Genomic DNA, 27,455 nt, shown 5'->3' with positions numbered 1-27,455 from the left:
ACCAATATAAATTGATGATGTAATCGCTCACGTGGTCTGGCAGCCATATTGGATCAAAGAAAAAAAACAATAAAAAACATTCAAAAACAGAAGAGTTGGCTTGCACCAAGTTGATTGTGCAGGGTAAGTATTCTAAGAATACTAGCTAGTGTTTATACTATTTTCGGTTGTTGAATGATTAGTGCCTTTGAGAGGTTACTTGACTCCTTTGCCGATCATGGTAACATCTTAATTAGGTTATTTTTACATCTGATAACATATTTGATGATCTGATCTCATTATCTCACTATCTCACCATTTACAAAGTTATCCGGGTTTAATTCCAAAAACATATGGGGATTTTATAAAGCATTATCTGCATATATATATATATATATATATACAGTCACGTGAAAAAGTAAGTACACCCGATGTAAAGTTTTGACTTTTTCAACATATTTCAACATACAGCTATTTGATCTTCATTTCAACAATATTGATAGATAAAGGTGATATAATATAACAAATATCATGAAACATTTACATTTTGTAGTCCATTGTATAATTTAAATAAACATAAATGCAAATTTCGCATGTGGAAAAAGTAAGTACACCCTATGTAAAGTTTTGACTTTTTCAACATATTTCAACATACAGCTATTTGATCTTCATTTCAACAATATTGAGAGATAAAGGTGATATAATATAACAAATATCATGAAGCATTTACATTTTGTAGTCCATTGTATCTATCTATAATTCCAGTAATCTCTGTGTGTGTGTGTGTGTGTGTGTGTATGTGTGTGTGTCTGTGTGTCTGTGACAGCTGTTTCTCGACAACCACGGGTCCGATATACTTGAAACTTGCCAGGTATATTGCTGGGGACCCGAGGATGTGCCTTTTCAAGGTTTCATATTAATCGGAGAAGTAGTTACCGAGCTATGGCGATTTCTTTACCAAACTCCGCAAGCCGTTCGCTTTGGACCAAACCATTTCATGTAAATAGAGGGGGGGGATTGTCACCGTACTCGCAAGCCGTTCGCTTTGGCTTTGCGAATGGACCAAACCATTTCATGTAAATAGAGGGGGGGGATTGCCACCGTACTCGCAAGCCGTTCGCTTTGGCTTTGCGAATGGACCAAACCATTTCATGTAAATAGAGGGGGGGGATATAATTTTAGATATATATATAGTACGGGCATGCCCTAGTAATTTAAATAAACATAAATGCAAATTTCGCATGTGGAAAAAGTAAGTACACCCCTACATGTATCACTACTTCAAATACCTAAAATTAGAATCAGGTGCGCCAGCTCAGGTGCAAATGATTAGAACATCGTTAGAGAGGATCTTGGAGGAACCTGTCTTATTTAAACTTCAGACATTTAGTTTGGTTTGCTCTTTGTTCCTGAAGTGTGCGGCGTCACCACGCCTAGATCAAAAGAGCTCTCTGAGGCCTTCAGAAAGAAGGTTATAGATACCTACGAGTCTGGGGAAGGGATTTAAAAAGATCTCCAAACAATTTGAAATCAATCATTCGACTGTCCGGAAGATCATCTACAACTGGAGAAGATTCCAAACAACTGCCAACTTGTTCAGGCCAGGCCGTCCCAGCAAGTTCAGCCTGAGAGCAGACCGCAAGATGCTGCAAGAAGTCTCGAATAACCCCAGAATGTCATCACGGGACCTACAGGTACCTCTTGCCACTGTTGATGTCAAAGTGCACGAGTCTACCATTAGAAAGAGGCTGCATAAATTTGATCTACATGGGAGGTGTGCCAGGTGGAAACCTTTGCTGTATAGAAAGAACATCAGGGCAAGACTAAAGTTTGCCAATGAACACCTAGGCAACGACCAGCATTTCTAGAACAATGTGCTCTGGACAGATGAGTCAAAGGTAGAGCTATTTGGCCACAGTACCAGAAGACATGTTTGGCGAAAACCAAAGACAGCATTTGACCACAAGAACCTAATACCAACTGTAAAGCATGGTGGTGGAAATATTATGGTTTGGGGCAGCTTTGCTGCCACAGAGCCTGGGCAGCTCACCGTCATATAATCCACGATGAATTCTTAATTGTACCAGAGGGTGCTTGAAGATAATGTGAGGCCATCTGTCGGAAAGTGGAAGCTCAACCTCAATAATGACCCTAAACACACCTCCAGGCTATGTCAAAACTACCTTCGAGGAAAAGAACAAGAGGGTAGGCTTCAAATCATGGAATGTCCAGCACAGTCTCCAGACTTAAACCCCATTGAGCTGGTTTGGATGAACTGGACAGAAGGGTGAAAGCAAAGCAACCGACAAGTGCAACACATTTGTGGGAACTTCTGCAACAGTGTTGGGAAGAACTTCCCGAACAATATTTGATTTCGATTGCAGAAAGAATGCCACGAGTGTGTTCGGCGGTTATATCTGCAAAAGGTGGCTACTTTGCCGAGTCAAAAATTTAAATTAAATGTTGTTAAACAAAATGATTCTATGATTTCTTTTTTTTATCTCCAATTGTTTATTTGTTCTATGCTTAATTACAGAGTACATTGAGACATTAAACTGCGTAAATTTCAATAAAAACTGGAAAAATTGAGGTGTTCTAAAACTTTTGACCGATAGTGTATATGCATATGTATATATATACACACACACACACATCATATATTTATATATATATATACACATCATATATTTATATATATATATATATATATGGCTCTACACTCGGATATCATGGCGACAGGTGGATGTTTATAAGTTATGATTTGTGGGAAAATAACTGTTTAAAACCCCAATTTTGGTGCATTGTGGTAAAAAATGTTATCCTATAAAGTTTCATGCCGATTAACCGATGGAGCTGAAGAGGAGTAGGGTCACAAACAAACAAACATTTCGCTTTTGTATATATATATATATAACCCCCCTTCACCCCTTCTCCATCCCACTGTTGGGAGATTTGGAGCTTCTTTTGAAACTTAAACAGGGTTCAGGAGGCTTAAGGTTGTTTCATGGCTAAGTTCTTATAATCCTTGCATTATATTCTTATGACCCACCTTCGCATTGTGTAACGGATGCATTGTTTGGTGATATAAGTTGAATACATTTTGGGATTGGGGGGGAGGAAGAGGGAGTGTGGACACGAGTTCTGCCAGTGCAGTTACTTTGGCAAGGATTACAACCCTGGACAGGTCACCACTCCCATGCAGGTGACTTGAATGAGGGTGCAGAAATTTGGAATTTAGCCGTGGTTCGACTGATAGCCCACATACTCTTCACAAAGGACTCTGTGGCATCTTTATCGCCCGCTTACTAATGCCAGCAAATAGGATGCCCTTTGAACATCCATCTGAGAGACTGCATACACATCACAACACCAGGGTGACAGTATATAGCTGGATCGAGATTGAGGTGAGGCAGCTCAGAGGCAAGTGTGTGTACATCTAGTCTCGTCCATCCAGCAAGCTTGGAGCAGCGAGGGAAGGAAGGGTTAAAAACTTCTGCCTTTATGCATATTGACTAATTATGTGGTTCCTTAAGGCAAAGCATGCTGGGTAAGCTTGACACTCTTGACACTCTTGCAAAGCAAACTCGTAACATTTTCTTTCAGCGTTCTCATTCAAAAGCTTGCGCTTGTGAAATATGTCATCGGATAATATCAAGGCTCAAATAAATGCAAGTGCATCAGATAGCCTGCTTACCACACAGTTTTGACGACTTTCTATATGATCGACATTATGCAAGTAAAATATCAGGATAACGGCCTCAATGTAATCCATGAGCTTAGTTTTTATATATGTGCATAACACACCTAAACTACACCACGATAATATGCAGCAAAACATGTTCCAACTGAGTTTGTTCCAGTCACTTCAGTACAATTTATTTACTTATTTGTTTTGCCTACGTTTGGCTCTGCCCTAGATTAACTGTGCCAAAAAGCTTGACGGTGGACCAAGATTTGAAACGGCCAAGAATTTTGGAAATACCCGATCTTTTGCAAGAAACGTAGAAAATAACCACGTTTTTACCTCCGCCACCTAAAGTGGACGGAGGTTATGTTTTCACATCTTTTTGTTTGTCTGTCATCAATCATCATCATCGTTTTACGGCCGGTTCCATGCTTGCATGTGTATGCCGTGATTCACCTAATGGCTGCGTTCCAGGCTGCACGGTCCGTTACTAGCCCTCTTGTTAGTCCTTCAACTCTGAGATCATCTCTCAAAAATCTTGATCTCCGAGATCATCTCATCTGTGAGGAAGATTTTTCAAAAAGTTTTGGACAGATATCGGACAAAACTTGGTGGACAGGTCAGATGTTTGACAAAAGATTTTGATTTTGCTTTAGGTCCGGATCCCGATCCAACCTATCATTTGGATACAACATGTAAACTGTTCATCCTGGCAGAGGTACGCGCTCTGTCGAGTGCCATTCTAGTCTTGGGTATGCAGTTTATTTTATACCAGTTTCTACCAGTTTATTTCCCTGTATTTTGGTTGTAACATAAAGGTTTGCTCAAGAAATATGTATTTTATATCTAGTTCCAGATGAAATACCATAATTTTACACTTGTTAATATAATGATCTATTAATGACACTCAATATAAAACTTCCAACACTATGCAGAGGAAAATTTTCCAATGCGCCGGTTATACTGATCAAGCCTAGCAGGTATCCGGATGCACATGTTGTCCATGACTTTTCACGGTGTCTTGCTTAATACAGTGTGTGCAATCCTGGATCACTGTTTTCCAGGTCCAAGACCGTCCTCAAGGCTGTCTTTTAGATGTGCTTCTGAGGAAGTCCACCCCTGACCCCTGTAAGAAGTCGCACGGATTGTTCCGGGCTCGTCATTTTCCAGGCGAGGCCTTTGTCTAAGTTATACAGGGAAACGGATTGAGATATCATTTGATGTGACTTGTCATTGTGTCAGGAATGGATGTAATTTAAAACATCATCCATGGTGTGTGGGTGCGCCCCAATCATGATGAACCTATGGCTTGTCACCACAAAACATAGATGTTGCCTTTCCACGAAAAATAATGTAACATGTCCAAGAATGTAGGCACGAAGAAGAATGTAGCCATTTCATCATCATAACCATCAAAAGGGAGGACCCCATTGTTATAACGTCCAAAAAAATTGAGCATGAAGGGGACAGAGTCAAAGTAGATTGATGCGTTTTTTGACCGTTTTTGATTTGAACTTCTGACCGTTTTTGAGTAGATTGATACATTTTTGATTTGACCTGCCTCCCTGTAGTGTAGTGGTACCAGTTCTGTGTTTGTCATTAATAAATGTGTAAAATCATGGCATTGCATCTGGAACCATGTATATTTTTGATTAATGGAAAGCAATTTACTACCATTTGATTAATTGAAAGTAAAAAGTATTTCTGTTTTCCGAAGTGTTTCATTGAGAGCTCACAAAATGTATCGTAGTTTTGCATTGTTCACAGTTGCCTTTAACTTTCTGTCAAGCTGAGGACTCTGTAGACCACTTTCACAAGTCTTTTTCATGTTGCACCAGTATATTATATACACACATGCACACACTTTAGGACGAAGCATTGACAAATTCCCATGATGTAAAATTTAATCATCTCGCCAACTTTCCACAGGGGTGGCAGGATGGCCGAGAGGTAGGCACGCTGTGTCTAGCCTGGGTTTGAATCTTGGCCCAGCTATAAACTGTCGTCACTGAGCATCCTGTCAGCTGGCATTAGTTGGTGGATGTTAAAGATCCTCCAGTGTCCTTCGTGAAGACTAGGCGAGCCCAGCTGGCACCATGAACAAATTACAAATTCCTGCCCTAACCTTAGTCGAACGTCAGGCCTGGCCATTCAGCTCGTGAAAAGAGCCAAGCCTCCTCCTGGCCAAACCGCACAATAACGTGGAAAAAGTTGTGCACAAAAAATATTTAACGAGAAACAATTTATGGGGTTAAGGAAGAAATACAATGAATGAATATGAATGAATGATCGTTTTAAGGCCATTTTCCCCGCTAGAGTGGGGGTTAGCCTTGCGGGCCCCATGACAATCATGGTTCCCTGTTTGAGGCAATGTTTTTATGGCCGGATGCCCTTCCTGACGCGAACCCTTGGTCACGCTCTTACGATGCGCAGGGATACGGTGTACCTATTCTAAACCGGGGTACACACCGGGGTCATTCATCCCAGAAAGCTGGTACTCAATTTGCCGACCTCGGAAGGATGACAGGCTGAGTCAACCCCCCTGGCGTTAATTCAGCGATCGACCGGGATTCGAACCCAGGATCCTAGGATCCCAAGCCGGCACCCTAACCGCTAAGCCAACACCAGGCTCAAGGAAGAAATACAATGAACTTATTAAATATTTTTCTTTTTTCTTTTTTCTTCCATTCATGCAAGTATTGAACAATCTTCTGGATGCCTGAAAAGGAAGATACAGAGGTAGCGCACAGTTCGCCTTTTGCTTTCAGCTGTCCGTTCTGGGTTTGATTGTTGACCTGACCATAACCTCATAGATTGATACTTTCCAGGCAAGGTGCATCAGCAAATGTGCCGTCTTATAAAATGTATATTAAGCTGATGTCCCGTCTGTCATTATTGATTACCGGCAAACGTTGAAGATCCAATGGTGTCTCTTTGGGAAGAGTACTTGAGTTATCGCTGGCATTCTACCCGCATTTCAACATTCCAAATTCCTGCACTAATGAGCAAGGACACCCCATCAACAGCACTGCCGTGCCTCAGGAATTATGTAACCAGTGGGCTCAATTTGTAATTGAATCTCAGTCCAATAAGCATTTCATAAATACAAATCTTATGGCCATAAAACCTTGTACACGTACAAGAGATCAAACCTTTTTATTTTTTCTTGCCACAACCAACGAAGGTAGACTGAGATTATGTATTCAACCACTCCTGTTTGTTTGCGAGTTGGATATCTTAAAACGTTATGGACTAATTCGTACGAAACCTGGTGGACTGGTTGGGTGTGTGACGAGGACAAATTGATTAGATTTTGGTGAAGATCCGGATCCAGATACGAGAACTTTAGAAGTGTTTCCTCACCATTGAGAGATTCGGGCCAAAACGATATATAGCACAATATCTCAAAAAGTTGTTGATAGATTATGACAAAACTTGGTGGACGAGTTTGTTCGGTGACGAGAACACGCCGATTCGATTTTGGTTTGGGTCCGAATCTAGATCTGGCCTATCAGTGGGATACAAAATTTAAGCTGTTTGGCCTGGCGGAGGTATGCGTTGCACCGAGTGTCGTTCTAGTTTAATTGATGTTCTTACAGACTACAAAGCAGTAATATATCGATCGTACATTAATGCAGTGAATTGATCCAAAATTTGAACTTCTACTGACTTGTGTGCAATAATAAGAGTGTGTATTGTAAAGGGTAAGACTTGGTAAATTGTATCTATTTGGCATGTCATTCATTGGTTTTGGAAGCCTGGTGTTGGCTTGACGGTTAAGCTGGCTGGCTTGAGGCTGCTTTGAGTTCTCAGGGTCCTGAGTTAAAGCCCCTGCCAGCCGTTGAATTAACACTACGTGGATTGGCTCATACTGTCATCCTTCCGAGGTCGGCAAAATGAGTACCAGCTTACTCGGAACAATGAGCCATTTGAGTATCCTGCGTCGGAGCTGCGACCCGTCCAGGATTGTGCCCAATAGCCTAGGAAACTGCTTTGGCAGTCCAATGCATCTGAAGATGCAAAAGGAGTGGTCTTCTCTTCTTCATTGTTTTTGATCAAAGCGATAATTATCATTCATGGTTGGGAGCAACATTTGAGGTTCTTGGGAAATGTAACGTTTTTTTTCCATCCCAAGGTAAGCATGGACAAAATGATAACATTGTGCTCCTTTATAAAGTCGAGTTGTAGAATGTTCCAATCAATGTTGTTTATTTTTATTTTTTGGTTCCATGAGCAACAGCACTTTCACTTTGTGACTTCATGGATGTGGGTCACAGTCCCCATGCAAATAACATTGCAGCTCATTTTGTATGCATGAGTAAAATGAGTGCTTGTCCTTTTGGGAATGGCTTTGCGTTAAGTTGGCATTAGAGCTTGGTGCTTATGGCCAGTGGGTTATTTGTCTGATTTGTGCACTGCAGCCACGATCCATCTCTTTTACTAAGATGTACTCATGAGGGATGCGTGTTGATGTCCTGGATAGTAATATGGCTACTAAATTCAATGTGCTTGAATTATTGCAGTGAAACTGCCAAAGTGGATTGATGAAAGTGTTTAATTTATTTATCTTGACTTAGAGTTTCAATTGTATTTGAAAGAGAAACACCTCTCTACACATTTATCAAAAGCAATTTTGAAGTCTGGATTTTATACATCAGTTTTTGATGTGATTTGAAATTTTATTGTATTTTTTTTTTGTATACAATGGCAAGTCTTGTAGAGGAGCTAGAACACAGAGCAGGCCAGGACATAACAGAATGATAAGGACAGTAAAAAGAGAGTGCGGGTGGGGCAGGGGAGGTTGGGTGTGAGGGATACTCCAATAGCAGGGTCGATGGACAAAGTCGAGGGAGACTTGGAGAAACGTTGGACATAAGAATGAAACAAGGGACATCACGTAAGTGGAAGGAAAAACTGGAAACCCAAAAGAGGTGGGCTTGGGGAGTGTTGAGGCTACAAAACATTGCGGTTGGGATGGTGGTGAGCAGCTGTCTCAGTATTGGAGGGAAGAATGGGATTTAAGAGACGGAGGAAGTTGGTTCCACAAGTGGGGGTGGGGAGGAAGAGGAATGAATGAGTGAAGGTGAGCAGTGATTCTGGATTTTGGGAGTTTTACCAGATTACATTTCCAAGTGATGGGCAGGGGTACCAGCCTAGAGTGGAGAGCAGTACTCCATGAAACTGCGGCTGAAGGAAAGGCTTTGAACAACGGATGATGCCCAGCCTGCGGCTGGCTGTGGAGGCTGGCTGGCACCTTTGATGCGGTTGACCGAGGAGAGGTCATGGCTGATGGTGAGGCCTGGAAGTTCAAGACTGAACCTTTTCCAGTAGCTGACATTGGAAATAGTGAGGTGGTTTATTTTAACGATCATTCCAGGGTGACATGGTGAGACAGTGGGGATTTTCTAGGATTGATGGACATGTTGTATAATATCAAACAAGTATCTGAGCAGTTCAAGATCAGCAGAGAATGATGGCTGCCGCAAGATGCAGTACTCTGCCAAATGGAAGAGAAGGTTTTCCAGAGTATCAGCGAGATCATTTATATACAGCACTGTAGTTGAGGAGCAAAACTGGTCCCAACACTGCCTTGGGGAACTTCAGCCTCCACTGGGAGATGCGAGGAGAGGCAGAGAAGCAGAGAAGCAGAGAAGCAGAGAGGCAGAGAGGCAGAGAAGCAGAGAGGCAGAGAAGCAGAGAGGCAGAGAGGCAGAGAAGCAGAGAGGCAGAGAAGCAGAGAAGCAGAGAAGCAGAGAAGCAGAGAAGCAGAGAGGCAGAGAGGCAGAGAAGCAGAGAAGCAGAGAGGCAGAGAGGCAGAGAAGCAGAGAGGCAGAGAAGCAGAGAGGCAGAGAAGCAGAGAGGCAGAGAAGCAGAGAGGCAGAGAGGCAGAGAAGCAGAGAGGCAGAGAAGCAGAGAGGCAGAGAAGCAGAGAAGCAGAGAGGCAGAGAAGCAGAGAGGCAGAGAAGCAGAGAAGCAGAGAGGCAGAGAGGCAGAGAGGCAGAGAAGCAGAGAGGCAGAGAAGCAGAGAGGCAGAGAAGCAGAGAGGCAGAGAAGCAGAGAGGCAGAGAAGCAGAGAAGCAGAGAGGCAGAGAGGCAGAGAGGCAGAGAGGCAGAGAAGCAGAGAAGCAGAGAAGCAGAGAGGCAGAGAAGCAGAGAAGCAGAGAGGCAGAGAAGCAGAGAAGCAGAGAGGCAGAGAGGCAGAGAAGCAGAGAGGCAGAGAAGCAGAGAGGCAGAGGACTCCATTGACCAGAGCACATTGAGTGGGTGAGTGGAGAAAGTCTGAAATATTGGAATGTAAGCTGCCTCGAGTTCCACAGGCAGAGAGCTCAGCAAGCAAAGCAGGTGGACTGGATTAATCTTTGGAAAAGTGTTGTGGAAAAAGAGCAAGAGGCATTTTTGGTAGAAGTTTGTAACTGGCAGATTATAGGTAATTTGGACATACTAATTACAAATCTGCTTGTTACCAAACTTTTGTTTGCATTTTAACCTCCTAATAAGCATAATTCAAACCCCGCAACAACGTAGCTTTGACATATACTTTCGCTGCATATAACGAAGTTTGCTCATGTTTTAATACCCAGATGCAAATTTATGGGGCAACTCGAGGCGATTCAAAATGCAATTCACATTTTTTGTCACTTTATAAACTACCAACTATATATTTGAATTTTTAATTGCTTTGCATAACATGGTTTGTTCACAATTTTCAGTCACATGTCCAAGTGACATAGTTATCTAACAAGCAAATCTGGATGTGATGCATAGATAAATAGAGAGACCACATGACAGCTACATCGATGCTCAGATATACATTAAAAACCACCGTTTAGAGGCCATTTTCCCCCGCAAAGCGGGGGTTGGCCTTTTCGGGGACCGTGGTTGTTGTTGTTTTTTGGTCCCCTTTTTGAAGCATACATTATACACCAATCTACATTATACATTATACACCATTATTTTGGATTCGCATTAACACGGGCATTGCCATTAGTATATCTGCTGCATCCACATTCTGCCGCACAGAATAGTTAGACCTTCCTACATCTGCAGCGATTACTGCATCCAGTGTAACATGAACAGTCGGGTGACTTGTGATTTTCTGCCAGGATTCAGGAGCTAGTGTCTTGAGGATGGGTTGAAGCTTCACCCTCCCCCCTCCCCTCCCCCCCCCCCCCCTTTGCCACTCGCTTCCCATCCTCCCTGGCGTCAGCAGATCTGGATCTGTTCAGTTCACTTGCTTCCAGATCATTGTTTGGTAATGCACTCACATAATGTAAAACCACAAAGCATTGCTCATCAATGGTATGGACTCGAGTTTGTCTGCTTTGGCGAACATGGTGTCACAAATCCTTCCAACATGTTCATGTAAATTGTTGAGGTCACTGTATCCTCCGCAAAGAAAAACGTGGATTGGCTCGTACTCATACCATCACTCATATCATTGATAATATCATTGACTATCATTGATATCATTGACTCATATCATCACTCATATCAACACTCATATCATATTCATATCATTGGCTCATACCATCACCAAGCGGTAATGGAGAAGGCCACACCACACACTAACCTTTGGACTGTCACGTATGTGTTCAATGACTACATGGGGGTTTCAGAACCCCAGACCCTCACATTGTGCCGGTTCACCTTCCCTGATGCATGAAAGCAAGCTTCGTCTGTGACGATGACCTTTTTTTTTTTTTTTTTTTTTTTGTATACTGAATCGAGGCTCGTGAAAGAGCTGACATTTACTTCACAAACAAATCAACCAGACAAACAAAATATATAAAAAGAGGGAGCAGAAGACAAGATGGGGAGAGAAGGGGAAGCACACAAACACTTGAGGGCACACAACATTTGAGAGCAGGGAGATGTGTGGGAGGGAGAGGGCTTGGGGGGAGGAGGCGTGGGAAGGGAGGGGGGGGGGGGGGTGGGAGAAGTATAAAACACAAGGACATCAAGGACTTCCAGGACAGAAGTTGGTATTTCAAAAAAGTGGAATTGGGGTTAAATTAGCGGGGGTAGAAAAGATCAAGGTTTTGGATGGGGGAAGATAAGAGATGGTGGTGAACAGCTGTTTTAAAGACCAGGAGGGTGGAGTGGGATTGAAGAGAGTGAGGGAGTTTGTTCCAGAGGTGGGAGAAAAGAGGAATGAAGGAGTGAAGGTGAGCAGAGAGTCTTGATTTTGGCAGTTTAACCATAAGAGGGTTGCAGGCAGATCTTGTGCGACCTGTAGGAATATTTGCGGGCAGAGCCCAGAGAGAGCTGGGGGGCCAAGGCCAGAGAGGAGTCGGTAGAAGACGGAAAGACCACCAACCTGCCTGCGGTGAGTGAGTGAGAGGCCCTTGGAGTTAGCTTCATCGCGGGAGATTCCAATGATTCTGAATGCTTTGGTTTCAACAGCGTGAAGACGAGCTAGGTGTGAGGCAGGAGCACCAGCCCAGAGGGGAGAGCAGTATTCCATTGAGCTGCGGATGAAAGCCTTGTATGTGGTGAGGAGCTCAGGTGTGCCAAGGAAGGACTTCGCACGACGGAGGATGCCCAGTCGGCGACTGGCTTTGGAGGCCAGATTTGAAATGTGGTTTTCCCAGGAAAGATCATGGCAGATAGTGAGACCAAAAGCTTGAGTGACAGAACTTCTTGGAGAGGATTATTCAGAAAGTGGATGGGAGGGTTGTCCAGTCAGTCTTTTCGGAGAGACATCGTAAGAGTGTGAGATTTGTCAGGATTGAAAGACATGTTCCACTTGTTTGCCCAGTCTGTGATTTTGTTCAGGTCTGCAGAGAGTGAGGAGGCTGCAGACTGCCGATCTGAGGGATGAAGAATGGAGGGACAGAGAGTAGAGTCATCAGCAAAGAGATAGAGGATTTTCAAGAGAGTCAGAGATCATTGATGAAGACCAGAAAAAGCACGGGGCCCAGAACACTGCCTTGGGGAACTCCAGCCTGAACAGGAAGAGGAGATGAGAGAAACCCATTCAGGGCCACACGTTGACTACGACTAGAGAGGTAGTCCGCCAGCCATGCGTGGAGATTTCCATAGATACCAAAAGAGGAGAGTTTGGTGAGCAGAGCGGGGTGCCAGACCGTATCGAAGGCACGTGATATGTCAAGGGAGACAGCTCTAATTTCCTGTTTGGCATTGAGGACCTCCATCCATTTTTGAGAAAGCAGAAGTAGCATGTCCAGAGTAGAGTGACCAGGTCTGAAATCTTCATCATCCTCTATGCGACTGAGCATTTCCAAGGCAAACACCTTGCCTTTGGGTCTGTCATTTGGTTTGGGTTCCTGCAGAATCTGCAACGTGTAGGCATAAAGCTTTGACAGTCTTTGATGCAAAATCCTGTGTACAGTGGTGGTTGGTCGTCCCATTTCTCTGGATGTACGTCAGATTGATTTTCTGGGACTTTGTTGAAATGATTCACTCACTCGTTCAACGTCTGTGCACTTGTGCTTGGTCGACCGGTGCTTTTATATTTCTGACAACTTGCAGTCTCGTTAAACCTCATGCACCATTCTGATACTAGTCCGCGACGGCAGGTTCCTTCCATACCTTATACGGAAATTAATCTGAACTTGTGTGTTGGATCTTGTCTCTGAACCATTCGCCGCACCGAGCTTTCTCCTGTGAAGTCACCATTTTATTTTACATTAAACCACGAGACCTGAAAATAAAGAAAACAGAGTGTCATTGTATCATTTGTGGTACTAAATATAGTAACAGGCAAATTTGTCGAGGTCTTTTTAGAACACCCAGCATAGCATTTGTTGAACACCTTTCAGGCAGATTGCTTTGTGTAATTGCACATGAAAGATGTTGTATCACTTGCTGCCACTGCATGGAAAGGCAGGAGTGATCCTGCAGCTCCAAGAGGCAGCTGGACAAAGATGTCCTTCATGGGGATGTACTTTAGTGTATTTGCCATGCCTGACTTCATCCATAGACTCTGATATGAGAAATGATGATAATGTGACAGTTGTGACACCAACAGAAGAAGCACATCTGTATCTCTTGCAACAACCACAACATTGCTGATGCGATGCAGCACGAGCCACGTATCACCCTCTTCGTGTTTCACAGTAATATCTGACAGATCAGTAGATATCTGTGATCACTGCTCTTCCCATTCATCTGCAAATCCCCCTTTGACTATCTCCCTGTCAGGTGGTGCCTTTGCGATCCCCTCTTCTGATAGAAAACTTGCCAAGGCAGCCTTGTTCTCAGGCAAAGCTAGAAGGTTTGGCCAGCTAAACCGAAGAGGCTCTTCACGCCCTTCAATGACACGCCAAATTGGTCAAGTGCACTTGGTGTGCCACTTTGTATGCCAGTCTTGATGGATTCTTTCCGATATCTGTAAAAATAACATATTTTCACCTGTATGATGGACTAGCATGTAATACTGATGTTGTGAAGATATCTCCAAGGTCACTGAATGTACTTGCTCCAATGGGCTTGCCAAACACAACAACTAGTGCCTGTCCATCTATTACTTTACTGGATGGCACACATTGGAATTCAATTGTTTAAAGGCAATCAATGTCTTCTGCAAGTATGTCAGGCAGCACAGATTTAGTGCCAGTTCTCAATGACCCAATCGATTTGCTGTTGATATTAGCACCTTCAACAGCTCATGCTTCAACACCCTGCAGTCAGATTAATCGGCAATGATCAGGCATTGCAGGACACTGTAGCAGCTTTCAAGACGTTTATTTTATCCTTATCTTTACTGTCATTCACCACTTTCCACAAGTCAAGTAGTCAAGTATGGGAGCATGTGCCAGAGCAGCGTGTCGCCGCATCCACTTTCCTATCCACTCCAGGGGCCTCTGTCTGGCCATCCCCCAGGGTGATGCCTGGCCCATCTCTATCTCCTTGAGATGCCGATCTACCTGCTGCAACCACGAGGCATGCGGTCGGCCTGTTTGCCTCCTCCACTCACTCTCACCCTTGCTGAGAGTATCTGGTGAGCTGGATCAGGGTCTGGAAAACGAACCACATGTCCGTACAGCCGCAGCTGATGCTCACGGACCATACAGGAAACAAATCTCATCTGAGTCTCTGTCAGCAACCGCTCGTTGGACACAAAGTCCGACCAGCGAGAGCCAAGGATTCTCCGAAGAGACTTGGTTCTAAAGGAGTTAAGTCTCATTCTCTGGCCCTTGGTAATGGTCCAAGTCTCACATCCGTAGAGCAAGACTGGACTTTGTACTAACTTTCAAAAGTGGGAGCATTATTCCTCGGTATTGTAGCACGGAATGGAAATGATGGTGATTATCCATTTTTACTACCAGTCTTCCTTCAATAAATGCTGAACAAGACTCTGCTTTCCAAGTTATTTGGCATCCCGAAGGGAGTCCCGAGTTGTACCAATGGCTAGATCAGGGGTTCCCAACCTTTTTTGTGTTATGGCCCCCTTGGCTCCCAGAGCACATCCCCAGCACCCCTCTCCCTTTCGTGAGGGTTGAGCGGCGGAACGCATGTAAGCAGGCTAGGGGGCTCTGGGGGCATGCCCCCCAGAAAGATTTTGATTTCTAGATGCTCTGTGGTGCATTCTGAGAGGTGTTTTTTTCCTTTAATTGGCTATTTTGTTTGTATGAGAATTGGTAAATTATTACACAGAAAATGAGGAATTCCAAGTAGCCAACATGAACATTTAGTTCCATAGTTTTTTTCTGTTCCTTACTGGCTCCCAACTACATCGTTTTTGGAAGAAGCAAACAAAGCAACGTCGCTCGAATGATGCATGTTTGATATGAGATTTTAATATTATCAGTAGCAACACTATGGACAGCATAAAATAGAACTGTCACACAAGAAAACAGTATGAAAAGGTTCCAAGTCAAGAATATGTGAAAACTAAAAACCTCTGTTGTGTCTGTATTTAACGCAGTGTGTTATAATCTCACAAAAAGAAACTCAATTCGACAACAACTCGGGTAATCAAAACTAGGGACGCCGTAAAAGCATGCGCCGTAAAAGTGAATCGCATGCGCCGTAAAAGTGAATAAAAAACTCATTGGGATGGCTGAAATTGCATTTTAGCTACCAATTGGGGTATCCGTGGTTGAGTCAGTCAGGGCACAGCGGAGGTCATCTTCCACGTGGAGCCGATTACACTTTCGATTTGATATTCAACAGCGTGGAAAACCCCGCTTCGCAGAGATAGGTAGACGAGAATGGCAGAAGCAACCGGATAGCTTTCTGGCTGATATTGGGGTAGCGACCCATTCCCACCCAAAACTCCGTCAAGCTCTTCTCTTCGAATGTGTCTTTGGCAAATGAATTGTTTCGGAGATCCAGGAATTCATCTTGCATTGCATGCTCTCCATGCAAAGGTTGACGGAAAAAGGATTCCTCACAATTTTTGCCTCATTGTTGTCTAAATCAGGAAAATACTTATAAAATTCTAGCTCCAGTGACTGCAGATGCTCAAGAATGTCATTTTTCAGTATGGGATCAAGCTCTTTTCCCATGCTGTCTTGCAATTCAGACATTCTTTCGAACATAGCAATGTTTTCTATGTTCACTTTCCTGCGCCAGTTTTGGAGCTTGGCAACAAATCCTCTGAGATGAACGTGGAAAAGAATAATATTGGTCGCTCTTCCTTGGAGCAACTTCAACTTGGATGGCCTCATGGATTCAGTACTCAAAACCTTGTGACACAGCACACATTGTGGTTTCTCTTGGCTAGACACGGTAATGGATGTGAATCCAAGCTTTATGTATTCGTCAAGATACTTTCTTTTTGTTACTCCCAGAAGCCATAACGTCAAATCTGCAATAGGAAAAAAAAAAAAAATATCAAAGTCAAAACAATATAATTTTTTTTAAATTTATTTATTTATTTTTAGTATGGTTCAAATTACCCCATGGCTCCCCGAGAAATACACCATGGCCCCCAGGTTGGGAACCACAGGGCTAGATCCTTGGTAGCGATGTTGTAACGAGAAGTGTGGTGAACCGCATGTGTGAATACATTGAACTGCTGCAAGGTTGAGAACAGTGACTACTCATCTTCTTGGTCACATTTCTGTCTCCCTGACTTAGCTTCGTTGTGTGTATGGCTGTCTTCAGGGCACACCTGGAACATTACATGGATGTCTGTAGAAATGTTTGATTGGAAGTTATAGGAAAGAGCCCACCTGCTGAGTGCAGAAGTTGTCTTGTTCATCCCCATTGTAACCTCTTCACCTTTTTCCTGTGCTATTCAGCTACTTCTGGCTATAGTCAGGGTCTTAACTGATTTAACTTCTGGGATCATCGGTTGACAAAAAGGTCTCCTGCTGGAGCTCATATAACACTGCTTCTGGGAGTTGGTGCATCTCTGCAAGATAGATATGGACCTGCTATATATCTGTCAGAGTTGTAACAATTTTTACCTTTGGGAATTGGGTAGCATGCAGCTGAAACTGTGTAGATGAAGATCCAAAACTCCTTGTTTGTTGGCAGGATACCTTAGATTAGAAGTATGCACACTCACCTTTGTGCTGTCTAATCTTTGTTTGAATCTCGACCCAGCTATAAACTGCCATTCTGTCAGCCAGCACTGCTCATTGGTGGACGTTAAAGGTCCCACAGTGTCTTTTATCGAAGACTGGGCTGGCCTGGTGTTGGCTTAGCGGTTAGGGTGCTGGCTTGGGATCCTAGGATCCTGGGTTCGAATCCCGGTCGATCGCTGAATTAACGCCAGGGGGGTTGACTCAGCCTGTCATCCTTCCGAGGTCGGCAAATTGAGTACCAGCTTGCTGGGATGAATGATCCCGGTGTGCACCCCGGTTTAGAATAGGTGCACCGTATCCCTGCGCATCGTAAGAGCGTGACCAAGGGTTGGCGTCAGGAAGGGCATCCGGCCGTAAAAACATTGCCTCAAACAGTGAACCATGATTGTCATGGGGCCCGCAAGGCTAACCCCCGCTCTAGCGGGGGAAATGGCCTTAAAACGATCATTCATTCATTCAGTGTCTTTTATCGAAGAGTAGGCGAGCAGTTTTATCATGACTTATTACGCAATGGAGGGAGAGAAGCAATATTAAGGGAGTGGCCTGGTATGCTATCTTGGGGTGTGACTTTACTACATAATGCACGCTCTGAAATGGCAAATATGACAGCTACTGCTCTAACAGAGATGGGTTTGGACTTTTTAAATGATCTCCAATGCAGTCCAGATTTGTTGGCTTGTGACTCATCTGTTTGGACCACTCAAAGAACATCTGAGCGGAATTCCATTTATGACGGATAAATACGTCAAAGCATGTGTCCTGAAATGACTTCATAATTCTTTCAAATATTTATATGCTGATAGCGAAAATGTGCTGTAACATTGATGGGACACTTGTGTACATGGGTGTAGGAAGGTGTACTGTATTTTCATAAATTTTATTTTCCAAGTTATTTTTTCTGTATCAAAACCTCAATGTCAACCTTGAACTGCCCTCATACATATCCTACACAAAACAAAATCTGCTTGCAGTGCGCCTTGGTCCATTGCTCAACTGTAAATGGAAGCGGCACCTGTACATTCCAAAAACTTGTAGATGGAGGTTGTTGTCACTACTCTGCAAAATGTAATGTCATACACAAAACGTTAGAAATGGCTCTCATTGAGGACATAAGCAATGCCTATCAAAAATATCGTATATGTGATGTCAATGTGGGAATGCAAATTATGATTATGATTTATAATTTGAAAATGTGTTGTTTTTCCAAGTCATCACATTTATTTATTATTCAGAAATAAGGTATATTCCCTTTATTTTCTGGGCAAATCATGGAAAAATGTATGATTGTTTTTTTGGGGTTTGCCAAAAAGGAGTTTATCTTCTTAGCTTTCGATCCCAGTGCAAGTTCAGATATTTCCTTTATGTATTTTTTTTTTCTTAAGCAAATATGGCCTTAAAGGCTTTTAAGACAACTGATTTTTACCTCTCACAATTTACTCAGAATTTGTCAGGTTATATACAGTGCATTCAGAAAGTATTCAGACCCCTTCACTTTTTTCACATTTTGTTATGTTCCACCCTTATGCTGAAATCGTTTAAATTCCTTTTTTTCCTCGTCAATATACACTCAATACCCCATAATGACAAAGAGAAAACAGGATTTAGAAAGTTTTGCAAATTTATTAAAAAGAAAAAACTGAAATATCACATTGACATAAGTATTCATACCCTTTGCTATGACACTTGAAATTTAGTTCAGGTGCCTCCCATTTCTCTTGATCATATTTGAGATGTTTCTACACCTTGATTGGAGTCCACCTGTGGTAAATTCAATTGATTGGACATGATTTGGAAAGGCACACACCTGTCGATATAAGGTCTCACAGCTGACAATGCATATCAGAGCAAAAACCAAGCCATGAGGTCGAAGGAACTGCCTGCAGATCTCAGCGACAGGATTGTGTCGAGGCACAGATCTGGGGAAGCCTACAAAAAAATTTCTGCTGCATTGAAGGTTCCCAAGAGCACAGTGGCCTCCATAATTCTTAAATGGAAGAAGTTTGGAACAACCAGGACTCTTCCTAGAGCTGGCCACCTGGCCAAACTGAGCAATCAGGGAGAAGGGCCTTAGTAAGAGAGGTGACCAATAACTTGATTGTCATTCTGGCTGAGCTCCAGAGATCCTGTGTGGAGATGGGAGAAACTTCCAGAAGGACAACCATCACTGCAACACTCCACTGATCTGGGCTTTATGGCAGAGTGGCAAGACAGAAGCCTCTGGCCACTCTTTGTGTTGGTTGAGCGACGTGTGTTGGTGACATGACAATACCATAGTGTGGCATCACTTCCGCATTCCTTGTGCAGTGTGACATCACTTCCGCACTCCTAGTGTGTGCGCGAGCACAGTTCGAAAGCCGGATTAAACATGATAAAACGGTGCAAATTATACACCAACAAGATTGGAACCCTGGCCCCATTTGAGGATTCTGCTGTCAAGTACAAAAAGTGGCAGACTACCGATGGTGTTGCTTGTGTTGAAATAGCTGGGACAGCATCAGAAGCATTTGAGGAATTCAAGCGACAATTGAAACCATTCCAACTACACATTTTCATCAAACGGCATCAGACTGAATGACCCTTGCACTTGTAGATTAAAGTTCATCAATGGTTGGATAACCTCTTTCAACACAGTTGGATCGGGTGACGAGGGCAGATAGAACAGCCATCCAGTTCTGATTTAGCCCCATGTGATTTTTGTTTGTGGGGATGGATTAAAGAAAAAGTGTACACCAGCAAACCTGATAGTTTGGACGAATTAGAAAGTTCTATACGAAATTTTTAATTTTTTTTATTTTTATTTTTTTTTCCTCGGAGGAAGTTTATTTGGCATTAAATGGAAAATGTTGTTGAACTATTGAAAAAAAAATGTACTGAGAATGCAGGAGCTTTTGTTGAAATTTGATGTTCACAAATGAAAACAGCCATAAATGACATTTCAAGAAAACTATATTTCAGTAATATATTATTTGCAATAACAACGTGTTATTTATACAGTGCCTTCATAAAGTATTCACACCCCTTGACTTTTTCATTTTGTTGTGTTACAGCCTGAATTTAAAATGGTTAAATTGAGATTTTTGTCACTGATCGACACATACATAATACCCCATAAAAGCAAAGTGGATTTTTTTTTTTTACCTTTACAAAATAATGAAAAATGAAATACAGAAATATCTAATTTACTGAAGTATCCAACCCCCTGACCCAACACTTCGTACAATCGCCTTTGGCAGCGATTACAACTTCGAGTCTTCTTCGGTATGTCTGTATCAGCTTTGCACATCTGGTTTTGGGGATTTTCTCCCATTATTTCTTGCAGATTTCCTCAAGCCATGTCAAGTTGGATGGGGAGCGTCGGTGAACAACAATCTTCAAGTCTTTCCACAGATTCTGAATGGGATTCAAGTCTGGGCTTTGGCTGGGCCACTCAATGACTTTTACGTTATTGTACTGAAGTCATTTCTGCGGGGCTTTGGATGTATGCTTGGGGTAATTGCCCTGTTGGAACATAAATCTTCACCACAATTTAAGGTCTTTTGCACTCTGAAGCAGGTTCTCCTCAAGCATTCAACTGTATTTGGCTCCATTCATTGTTCCCTCTATCCTTACAAGCCTCCCAGTCCCTACCACTGAAAAGTTTCCCATATCATGATGCTGCCACCACCATGATTCATGGTCGGGACAGTGTTAAATGGGTGATGAGCTGTGGTTGGTTTCCACCAGATGTATCACTTTGCATTTAAGCTATAGTTCAATTTTCGTCTCAGACCACAGAATATTTCACCACATCCTCTCAGTCTTTCACATGTCTTTTTGCAAATTCCAGGTGTGCTGTCATGTGCCTTTTTCTCAGGAGTGGCTTCCATCTGGCCACTCTCCAATAAAGCCTCGATTTGTGCAGTGCTGCAGATTCCTTTCCTTCCGGCAGGTTCTGCCATCTCAGGCAAGGAACGCTGCAAGTTCTGTCAGAGTGGTCATTGTGTTCTTGGTCACCTCCCTGACTGAGGTCCTTCTTGCCCGATTGCTCAGTTTGGATGGACAGCCAACTCTAGGAAGGGTCTGGGTAGTTCCATATTCTTTCTATTTCCCAATGATGGCGCTCCCTGTGCTCTTGGGAAATTTCAACACTCGAGAAATTGTTTTATACCCATCCCCAGATCTATGTCTCCTCGCAATTTTATATCGGAGTTCAACGGACAGTTCCTTGGACTTCATTGTAGAGTTTCTGCTCTGACATGCACTGTCAACTGTGGGACCTTATATAGAAAGGTGTGTTTCTTTCTAAGTTATGTCCAATTAATGGAATTGGCCACAGGTGGACTCCAATCAAGTTGTAGAGACATCTAAAGGATGATCAAAGGGAATTGGATGCACCTGAGCTCAATTTGGAATGTCAGCAAAGGGGTTGAATACCTATTAGCTCAAGACATTTCAGCTTTTCATTACCTCCGCCACCAAAGGTGGATGGAGGTTATGTTTTCAGCCCTGTCTGTCCGTTTGTCTGTCTGTCTGTGAACAAAATATCTCAAAAAGTTGTGGACGGATTCGGACGAAATTTCGCAGAGATGTAGCGTATGTGAGTGACACCGACGAAACGATTAGATTTTAGTGAAGATCTGAATTTGGATGTATAATTTTAAAGTGATTCTTCATTATTGGGAGATAGGGCCAAAAACGATACATAGCAGGATATCTCAAAAAGTTGTGGATGGATTTGGACGAAACTTGGTGGACCGGTTGGGTGTCTGACAAGGACGATTTGATTCGATTTTTGTGATCTGAATATGGATACGGATATGAGAATTATTTAATATTTGAGTGATTCTTAACCATTGGGAGATGGGGCCAAAAACAATACATACAAGGATATCTCAAAAACTTATGGATTGATTTGGACGAAACTTGGATGGGTTGTGTGTGTGACAAGGAAGAATCCATTCAATTTCGGTGAAGATCCGGATCCGGCTCGTAGAATTTTTAAAGCGATTCTTCACCATTGAGTGATATGGCCAACCAGGCGGAGGTATGTATGCTCTCGACTGAGTGCCGCTCTGCTGCATTAAAGGTTCCCAAGAGCACAGTGGCCTCCATAATTCATAAATGGAAGAAGTTTGGAACAACCAGAACTCTTCCTAGAGCTGGCCACCCGGCCAAACTGAGCAATCGGGGGAGAAGGGCCTTGATAAGAGAGGTGACCAAGAACCCACTCCACCCTCCAGGTCTTTAAAACAGCTGTTCACCACCATCTCTTATCTTCCCCCATCCAAAACCTTGATCTTTTCTACCCCCGCTAATTTCACCCCAATTCCACTTTTTAGAAATACCAACTTCTGTCCTGGAAGTCCTTGGTGTCCTTGTGTTTTATACTTCTCCCTCCCCCCCCCCCCCCTTTCCCATGCCTCCTCCCCCCAAACCCTCTCCCTTCCACACATCTCCCTGCTCTCAAATGTTGTGTTTGTGTGCTTCCCCTTCTCTCCCCATCTTGTTTTCCGCTCCCTCTTTTTATATATTTTGTTTGTCTGGTTGATTTGTTTGTGAAGTAAAATAATGTTAGCTCTTTCACGAGCCTCGATTCAGTATACAAAAAAAAAACGTTTCGAAAAAAAAAAATCCACTGGCATTATGGGGTATTATTTGTTGATCAGTGACAAAACATCTCAATTTAATCTATTTCAAATTCAGGTTGTAACAACTTCTCCTCTCCTCGCATCACCCTGCACATATATAAATATCTGGTAGCCAGCATATCCTTTGGGATTGTTTTGTGCTTTTACCTGTGAAGGCATCAATTTCATGATTTCTGTTTGACAAACTGTAGATCCAGAATTTGTCAAATGTAGAATATATTTGGTTGCAGCTCTTGCATAAAATTAAATCTTTCTTCAGGGGAAATGCAATTGCTCTCGATCGAGGTTAAATAGGTTTAAAAGCGCATGCAAGAAAAGGCATAATTATAAAACGCACTAATGCCCCCAAAGTGAAAAAAGTGCTTCATAATTAAATTAAATCAATGGTTTCCAATTACTTGTACTTGTAATTCACATATACATTGACCTGTTTGATAGACTCGTCATGATCAGACATTTAAAATGGAATGTTAAAAGAGAATGAGCAAAATAATCGTAGGGGAGCTCGGGTGTGAAGGGTGGACCAATGGGGTGTGAAGGGTGGACCAATGGGTGTGAAGGGTGGACCAATATTGGGTCCAATATTCCTCATTCATCAGATTTGTGCACAGGGTGTCAAAACCCAACAGCATATGGGAGAATTTTTTTAATTTGTGGTTAAAATTGTGTGTATATATATATATATATATATATAATCTATCTACAGTGCATTCAGAAAGTATTCAGACCCCTTCATTTTTTTTACATTTTGTTATGTTGCAGCCTTATGCTGAAATTGTTTAAATTCATTTTTTCCCTCATCAATCTACACTCGATACCCCATAATGACAAAGAGAAAACAGGATTTTAGAAAGTTTTGCAAATTTATTAAAAAGAAAAAACTGAAATATCACATTGACATAAGTATTCATATCTTTTGCTATGACACTCGAAATTTAGCTCAGGTGCCTCCCATTTCTCTTGATCATCTTTGAGATGTTTCTACACCTTGATTGGAGTCCACCTGTGGTAAATTCAATTGATTGGACATGATTTGGAAAGGCACACACCTGTCTATATAAGGTCTCACAGCTGACAATACATATCGGAGCAAAAACCAAGCCAGGAGGTCGAAGGGAACTGCCTGCAGAGCTCAGAGACAGCATTGTGTCGACGCACAGATTTGGGGAAGCCCACAAAAAAAATCTTTGCTGCATTAAAGGTTCCCAAGAGCACAGTGGCCTCCATAATTCATAAATGGAAGAAGTTTGGAACAACCAGGACTCTTCCTAGAGCTGGCCACCCGGCCAAACTGAGCAATCGGGGGAGAAGGGCCTTGGTAAGAGAGGTGACCAAGAACCCGATGGTCACTCTGGCTGAGCTCCAGAGATCCTGTGTGGAGATGGGAGAAATTTCCAGAAGGACAACCATCACTGCCACACTCCACTGATCTGGGCTTTATGGCAGTGTGGCCAGATGGAAGCCAAATGGTTCAATCTTGGTTTCATCAGACCACAGAATCTTGTTTCTCACAGTCTGAGAGTCCTTTCGGTGCTTTTTTGCAAACTCCAAGCGGGCTTTCATGTGTCTTTCACTGATGAGCCAAAGACTAACTGCGCACGATAAACAACGACGTGCGAAGGAGAATGAAATAAATAATGTGAACGGACCGACAAAGTGAAAGGATTGATAAAGGGAAGGAAACAAAAGAGGGAAACGCAAGAGCAGAGAAAGATGAACGTAGACTTGCGTTGTGCGATTGAGATAATCGATCGAGACCCGAACAGTGCACGTGGGTCCCGGCGGTCCCACTGGCCTAGCGCTACCATGTTTAGACAGCGAACTCCGTCCCCGGGCACCACGTCTGACTCTCTTATTCAGTGAGACATGGCGACGTGGGCACGGTAGGACACCCGCGGAGCCCCGGCGGACCAGGGACGCGCGAGCCTACGCGTTAGCGTGCTACGGCGGAATCAACGGCTTCGGCCACGGCCGGGCCGATACTCGGCCCGGTCGCCCGGAAATGAACTGGTTCGACGCCTGCGCTAGAGAGGTCGCGGGCGACTGAGATGTATTAACAAATTAGTTAATTAATTTGAGACGTCCGATTTCTAGTGTTTGGAAATTTGGAAGAGCTTGAGTGGGTTCCGTTTTGACGTTCCGTGGGAGGCGGTTTTGGGGTTTTGGGAAAAAAAAGAAAAGAAAAAAGTCTATGATCACTTCGTCAAAAGGTTTTAATAAGCACTTCTCTCCCTCTTTCTCTCAGTTCTTCATGCAGCATCTTTTATCACCCTCCAAATTTCCTCACTCTTTTCTCCGCCTCTCCCCTCATTGATGGGCGAGGCCGCTTTCTTGGCACGATCTGATCTTTTTCGGGAAGAGCTCGTGAAGTGTACTTGATAACAGCCCTCAGGGCACTCGTGAGGATAATTGGTTCCGTGTATGTGATTATCGCGTGAACTTTTGTCAGATCTCCTCGTGAAGTGGTTATAGGGGGCTGTGGGTATAATGCGTTCATGGTTGACGAAAATATTCGGTAGATGTTCTGCAAAAAGGAAGTTGGAATGATAAAAAATTATATTTGGGGTTTGTTGCTACTCAATCCCAATGCAGATCTATCAACATGGATTTTCGACAGGTTAAGTGAACAATATAACAAGAGCAGAGATAACTGAGCAGAGATATATAACCCAGAACAATATAACTGTTAAATAACTGCTTAACTATGGGAGGATTCCTTTGGAACCCATAACCACAACACTGGAGGATTTATTTGTTTTTCATAACCACAACACTATTTGCTCTGGTTCGTCATGTGATAACAACAAAACTATTTTTGAGTGTCGTCAGATATGATCCCTTTTACACATTTAACTAGTTTACCATCCATGTCTCTTGGCTTTGATGTTCAATAAAGGTTTTGTAGCACTGTCTACATTTGAGGTCCTTTTGTGGTTTCAGAAATGCGTGCACTGTGCCCGTCACATCAGTAGGCAGATATAGTTGCATTGACTGGAATGAGAAGGGTGAGGGTGTTTGTAAAGAAAACCAGGTGGAAGATGAGTATGATATGACGAGGAAGGCTTTTGTTCTGGTAAAGGCTGCTTTTACTCTCATTTAGTTCAAATAACAATGCACACTTGACGTCCCGTATTTGGATGAGGTCGTTTATTTTTGTTTTGTTTTTAACTTGATGGATGCTCGTCATAGTGTCTGATCACAGAATACATAAATGTTTTATTTGAAAGTTCTCCAAACAACAGATGAATAAATGGATTTAAGAAGTGATGCCAACACTTGTTTTAGAATGTAGAATTTGCTGAGGGGTTGCTTGCTTTTATTATGACTCTAACATTCCATCTTGTTACATACACGTCAGATGGGTCGACGACAACCGTTGACTACTTGATGGCGCATAGGCGAGATAGGGGGCACCTCTGGGACACAAAGGTGATCCCGGGGGAGGAGGCTGTTTCACAGCACCACTTGGTTGTCTGGGACATAAGGGTGAAAAGTGCGTGGAGAGCTCGGCGGGTGAAGTACCAACCGAGAATGGAGGTTGAAAGAGGTGACAGTGAGGGAGGCATTAAAAGAGAGGCTGGGTATAGCAGAGGATGATGTGGTCGAGCTTGAAAGTGGTTGGATGTCAAAGAAAGCTAGTCTGTTGGGAGCCATTGGTGAGGCATGTGGATGGACAAAAGGATCACCGAGGCACTCGGAAACATGGTGGTGGGATGATGAAGTTGGAAAGAGGATTGACGAGAAGAGGAAGAAGTTCAAGGAGTGGCAGAAGGCGAAGGGTACGGGGGCAGAAAAGGCAGAGCATGAAAGTTATAAGGCAGCCAAGAAGGCTGCAAAGAAAGAGGTAGCAAAGGCGCAGGAGGTATGTAGGAAAATGTTTGGAGAACGCTTGGATTCGGAAGAGGGTCAGAGAGCGGTATTCATGATTGCAAAGCAGATAGCGAAAGAGAGGTGTGATGTGATGGGGGTGAGTTGCTTGAAGGATGAAGTGGGACAAATTGTTGTGGACACAGATGGAATTAAAGGAAGATGGAAGAGACATATGGAAATGCTGTTGAATGCAGAGAATGAATGCGATGGCAACATAGAGAGTAACCCAGTTTTAGGACCGGCAGAGAAGATAACTGAGGAGGAAGTTGAGGAAGCGATAAAAGAAACGAAGAGTAGAAAAGCGGAAGGGCCGACGGGAGTTGTGGGAGATATGTTGAAGGCAGCAGGAAGTTGGGGTGTGAAGAGAATGACAGAGATCTGTAATCTGGTGGTGAAAGAAGGCCGCATTCCGGTGGATTGGGAATTGAGTACCCTCTTCCCTCTATACAAGGGGAAAGGTGACCCTCTGGACTGTGGCTCGTATCGAGCGATAAAGTTATTGGAGCATGGAATGAAGGTATTGGAAAGGGTGCTGGAGAGGAGGATAAGGAAGAAGGTGAAGATCAACGAAATGCAGTTTGGATTTATGCCAGGAAGAGGAACGACAGACGCGCTCTTTATTGTGAGGCAGTTGCAGGAGAAGTACATGGAGAAGAGGAAGAAGTTGTTTCTTGGGTTTGTTGATCTGGAGAAAGCATTGAATAGGGTTCCACGCCAAGTAGTGACATTGGCATTGAGGAAGTTAGGAGTGGAGGAATGGTTGATCAGAGTAGTGATGGCAATGTACAAAAGAGC

The 27,455-nt window shown here is 43.1% G+C and overlaps 1 protein-coding gene across 4 annotated transcripts in view; it reads left to right on the top strand.

The window, feature by feature from the left end:
• The window catches only part of LOC137415806 (F-actin-monooxygenase mical2-like), an 88,012-nt gene that overhangs the window by 9,129 nt on the left and 51,428 nt on the right, over window positions 1–27,455 (top strand). The window contains exon 2 of one of the 4 annotated variants that reach the window (XM_078769035.1): window positions 4,729–4,834. The exons of 2 other annotated variants lie outside the window; for them this stretch is intronic. The gene's annotated coding sequence lies outside the window, so the exon portion shown is untranslated. Of the gene's footprint in view, window positions 1–4,728; window positions 4,835–20,475; window positions 20,653–27,455 lie in introns of those variants that run through there. One more of the 4 variants, XM_078769036.1, reaches the window with a different exon arrangement.

This window comes from Myxine glutinosa, unplaced genomic scaffold, assembly GCF_964187855.1.
Source record: "Myxine glutinosa unplaced genomic scaffold, kmMyxGlut1.1 SCAFFOLD_976, whole genome shotgun sequence".
In the NCBI taxonomy this organism is placed as follows: Eukaryota; Metazoa; Chordata; class Myxini; order Myxiniformes; family Myxinidae; genus Myxine; species Myxine glutinosa.
The sequence above is the reverse complement of the archived record's forward strand: the minus strand, read 5'-3'. Positions and strand labels throughout refer to the sequence as shown.